Genomic DNA, 5636 nt, shown 5'->3' with positions numbered 1-5636 from the left:
ATACGTACAATTACTCCTTTACCTTACTACATACAACTTTGCTGTCAAAACTTTCATCATTATTTAGGTATTAACTTTTAATACTTTTACTTAGGAATTCTGTAATAAACAATCGAAGTTTGTTTTTATACTTCAGTTTATAATGTATTGTAATAGTTCTGAATATTTTCTTTTATCTTCAAACTATTTCAAAAACAAACCAAATATAATTTAGCATAAGTGAAAAAAGGATTAAAAATACGTAATTGTTTTCGGTTTAAGTCCTTTTTATGCTGCAAAAAGTGTTAAATCTATTGTATATTTTGTAAATAAACTACACAAACGGTTGTTAACAAACTTCTACAAAAGTTTTTAAATAAACTTTGAAAAATTAAGAATTGAACAAGGTATTCCTGTCACTAAGCTTAAACAAAGCATACATGACACTTTTAAAACGATTAGTTAGCTTTAAAAAACCTACTTAACTTTTTTGAACACATAATACATTACATTTTTTAAATAGACTATCTAAACTAAAAACATTGCAAATTTTATGCGACTGTAAAAAAAAACATTGTTAAAGTTTGAAAATCGATAAAAAAAGTCAGTGCTTATGTAAATTGCGTTAACTTTAAAAGACTTAAATGTAGAGGAAGAATAAAAATACTCTTCAGCTTAGTTGAAAAAAAACCAAAAATGTTAAAAACCAAAATATGCACAAGTTTTAGCCTTACAATAAAAAAATGTTAAACGTGGTTTTTATAAAAGTACGAGTTTAAATATCTATTATAAGTTTTAGAGTTTGATGTTTTAATCTGTACTAATAACATATTGTTTACTACATATTTATCATAACTTTGAAGATATATAAACTTTTTTGAATTTCAAACTTATACAAGATGGTACATGATCGATACTTCACTTTTGTATAATATCAATTCTGTAACTTTTTAGTTATTTGATTTTGTATTCCACACATAGTAGATATATCTAAGTATATCACTCATCACTAAATAATATTTTTTTTGAGTTTTAAAGTATTAAAATATCAATAAAGCTAAAACAACTTTGTTTTATTTTTGTACAATATTCACAAATTAATCCGTAAACGTTATAAATATAAATTTCTATCTACAACAAAGTTTAATTTACGGTTAGAAGTTTAGATACTGAAACTCATGGTTGTCTGAGCAACTAATGTACGGCGTGAGTTAAAAACAGTGTGAACTTTTTTATTTCAGCTTCATTTAATCAAAATGATGTTGTACAAAATTGCAGTAAATTACAGAGTTTGTCTTAGATATCCGCCGACTTCAATGGCAGATTTTTGTGATGATGATCAACAACGTTCAATAGAATCTCCGTTGAGCAACTCCGTAGCGAGCTTCAGAAAATGGGTCAGAGAAGACCTTGGTTTAAATCAGGGTGTCACAGTCAAGTTTTCCCGGCAGCCTCATCTCTTCTACGATCCCAACAACTTTGTGCATAATCATCGAAGAGAGTTTTTAAGTGATGATGAATTACTTCAGTATGATGATGTTGTTTACTTTGTGCTCCACTTGAGAATAGCTTGAAGTTTGAGAAGCTGCTTGTCTGTAGTATATAAGGTGAAATTTAGTGCTTTGTTTTGTTATCAGCTTGTTAAGTTTTCTATCCACTGTTTGTAATGAGCATATAAATAATAAAAGTTGACTCAAAATATAAAAAGCTTTTTTTGTAATCGGCCTGTAATATGGAAGTTAATTTTTGCTCATCGCGGAACTAAAATACAAATTAAATAGTAAATAAAAACAAAAAATTTTCTTAGTGTTTAATTGCTCTATTTCTTAATATAACGATTTGTTAGACATATGCAGCAAAACTATGAAGAACATAGTTTTTTATTGAAAAAATTTTCTATTGATAAAACTGTGCATGAACTTTCATTTATAACAACTTTCATATTTTACTAAGTCTAAACTTTAATAATTTGTGTTCTCAATTCTAGTTTATTAAACTATAAATTAGTTGCAGTGGAAACACTAAGCCAAGGAAAATTTATCAAGAATTAATTGTTACAATATCATCTATTCAGTACTTGAAAAGTAAAGCAAAAAATCATATTACTAAATAGTAATAAAAAAATGTATTTATTCCATGGAGAAATTGAAAAAGTTGTCTCTGTAAAAATAAAGTATTCAAATTTTAAAATTTACAGCAAGTAGTAGCATTTTCTTGGAGTATCTTAAATTAAAAATAATTTTAATAGCCTTTAGTTGTTCAAAATGATTAAAGTATATATATATATATATATATATATATATGTATATACTGTTATATATATACTATATATAATAGATATATATATATATTATATATAGTATATATTTAACAGTATATATATATTTATAGCATATATATATATATATATATGCTATAAAGTTATATACATACATATATTTTTACTTATCTAATTATATAAAAACTATTATTTAAACAGCTGTTTCACACATTGAAATGTAAAATTTCATGTGATCGTCAGTATGTTACAGTTTATTATAAAATTGAACAGAAATTTCGATTATAAATTTTTTATAATAATTGTGACGTAGTAATGGTACAGTTTATTGTACGATTAGCTGAATTTGAAATACGCTGTGAATGTTATAATATGCTTTTTAGGAAAATTTAATAAAGTTATTTTGGAAAAATGTTTTAACTGTTAGGAAAATGTTATAAAGCACTCGTTTTTGCCGCTTCGATTTTACTTTGTTTTAATATTTAAACGTTGGAATTTTGCCGTACACCATTAGGTTACACATATGAATTTAGTAGTAGTAAAATTTATTTTAATGTAAAAAACACACTATATTCTACCTAATCCTTTAGCTTTGATCACAATGTTTCATCTAAGTTAAGAATTCAATAGAGTTTTTTTTTGTAAAAGCTATATAGTTTCTGAAGTAAAATGCCTTAGCTATGATTAATCTATAAAAAGCTATATTTTACATAAAATTTTGAGTAGAATTTAGTTTAAAAACTTCTTCCATCAAATATTGCTTCCATGTCTTAATAAGAAATAGCTGAATAGGATTTAAAAGGATTTCTGAAAATTCCAGCCAGTTTATTTATACATTTTGATTCAAAGACTAGCAACCCTGGTAGTGGTTTTGTAAAAAATATTTATAACTTATGACAAAACATATTATAAAACAATGTTTTAACTCTTTTTAGTGTAGACAACCGCTAGTATTATAACTAAAAAACTTTTTATGCAGCTCAATAAAAAAAAAATCCAAAACGTTTTCAACTGCAAGTGGCAGTCCTGAATGGTAAAAGCATTGAGGTGTGTTTAGAAAAAAGAAATCAAACTAAAACGAATCCAGGTTTAAAGGAATCAAAATCTCCCAGCCCAAGTAGAAGTGGAAATCAAAGTAGTCCTTGCAGAAGTTCTACTCAACAAACCCCAGATTTGAAAAAAGCTGGTTCTCCTAGTCAACTTAGAAGTATGGCTCAAACAATCCGAAATAGAAGTGGAAATCAGACCAGTGTCTGGAGGAACTTCAATCAGAAAAATTTAAACAGTAATCAGAGTCAATCTAATTCATGGAGAAGAGGAAATCAAAACAACTCAAAAAGTCTGAGTGAAACCGATTCATTGAAAAGAGGTAGTCCATACAAGTTAAAAAGTGTGAGTAGTACCGATTCACGGAGAAGAAAATCACAATCTAACTCATGGAGAAATAAGAGTCAAAATAACCAAAACAGAATTTCAAATCAAACCTCTGCAAAACTGAATCAGACTAACCAAAATAGAATATTAAGTTCGAGCAACGACAAGGTTTGGATTCCAACAAAGACCTGGTTGTATTGAGTGTAGATGGTGTCAGTATGAGCGTCTGTCTGACCAAGACGGCATTTTCCTCAGCAGGTTTTCTTGTAGAGAATCAAATGACCGTTTTGCAGCTGCTTGCCAAGAAGAATTGTTTGCAAGGTCATCTGTACCACCAACCTTGTAAAACCTGTAATTTTTTGTCTACCATAGAAGCCAGCACACGACCACAGAAGCCACCGTGTGTAAGTACAGCACCGTCAATGCTGCCATAAAGCATTTCGAGGGAATATTTAAGCAGGCTGTGAACGTAGACTGGCCAAATGAGGGACTGAAAAACGGTTGGCAGAGATTTACGAGTGGTGTAAATCGCTTTTACAACCACTCGTTGACGTTCAATGCTCGTCATTCAAAATACTTTTACTTCGACTCAATGAGTTCTCACGTCAAAGAGCTGTTAAAATTGTGCAATGGGAACCCACTAAGAAACTTTGAATCAGCTCCTACGGAGTTCAGGCGTTTGTGGTCTGAATTGCCTATCGAGCAGGTTAAAAAGGCCAGGAAAACCCTTTTTTGACGTAATGAAGTGTTTGAGGGATGGTCGAAAAAGCAAGTTACCACGATTGAGTTCCGCATTTTACACTCTAATCCCCTGCTGGACGTTCAACAAATACACCATTCCCATTAACAACTACATAAAGCTCGGTAGCGAGTTGAACCGTCTGGACTTTATAGAAGGTGTCAACAACGATTTCCCATTACGCTTGCGTCATATTGAAGAGGGAACTGAAGTGTTCAAGATGATTGAAACTGCAGTGAGGACTACACACGGACCAAAGCATAAGTTTGAGTTGAATGTGGACAAGGTGTTCTCTTTTGATGATCAGGATTTAGCTACAGGTAAGAAACCAGATCAAGCTCAAAACCCGGCTGTAAGTCTTAAGCCAGCTTCAGTTGAGACATGTAATCTTTTAATCTCTAACATAAACGTGACAAGTTATTCTTTAGAGTTCAAGTCAGCTGAGACGTGTAATCTTTTAATATCAACATAAACGTGACAAGTGATTCTTTAGAGTTCAAGTCAGCCGAGACATGTAATCTTTTAATCTCTAACATAAACGTGACAAGTTATTCTTTAGAGTTCAAGTCAGCCGAGACATGTAATCTTTTAACCTCTAACATAAACGTGACAGGTGATTGTTTAGAGTTCAAGTCAGCCAAGACATGTAATCTTTTAATCTCTAACATAAACGTGGCAAGTTATTCTTTAGAGTTCAAGTCAGCCGAGACATGTAATCTTTTAATCTCTAACATAAACGTGACAAGTGATTCTTTAGAGTTCAAGTCAGCCGAGACATGTAATCTTTTAATCTCTAACATAAATGTGACGAGTTATTCTTTAGAGTTCAAGTCAGCCGAGACATGTAATCTTTAAATCTCTAACAATAGTGACAAGTGATTCTTTAGAGTCCAAGTCAGCCGAGACATGTAATTTTTTTAAGCTCTAACGTGCCTTTCTAGAAAATTCTGGATTGAGAAAAAATTAAGTTTGCAATTGTATATAAATGTTGGATAATCCAGTTTAAGTTCATTTGTTCAAGTTGGCAGTCTGAGAAAGGTTTCAAGTTGTAGTTGTTGATTTTGTTAGTTATACTTTGTTAGTACTATTTTGTTTTGATAGTGACTTTTAATTTAAGCTTTAGAGTTTTCATGGTATGATCTTTGTTGTGGCTTTTTAATTTTAATACCTGGTTGTCAAATGTTTTTAGAAAGTTTTCTTCTAGTTTTCAAAATTTTTCCAAGTTTTAAAATCTATACGCTTTTAGGTTTATTTCAATTTAAAACT

This window comes from Thalia democratica, chromosome 2, assembly GCF_965202585.1.
Source record: "Thalia democratica chromosome 2, ktThaDemo2.hap1.1, whole genome shotgun sequence".
Classification (NCBI taxonomy): Eukaryota; Metazoa; Chordata; class Thaliacea; order Salpida; family Salpidae; genus Thalia; species Thalia democratica.
This window is presented reverse-complemented; position numbering follows the sequence as displayed.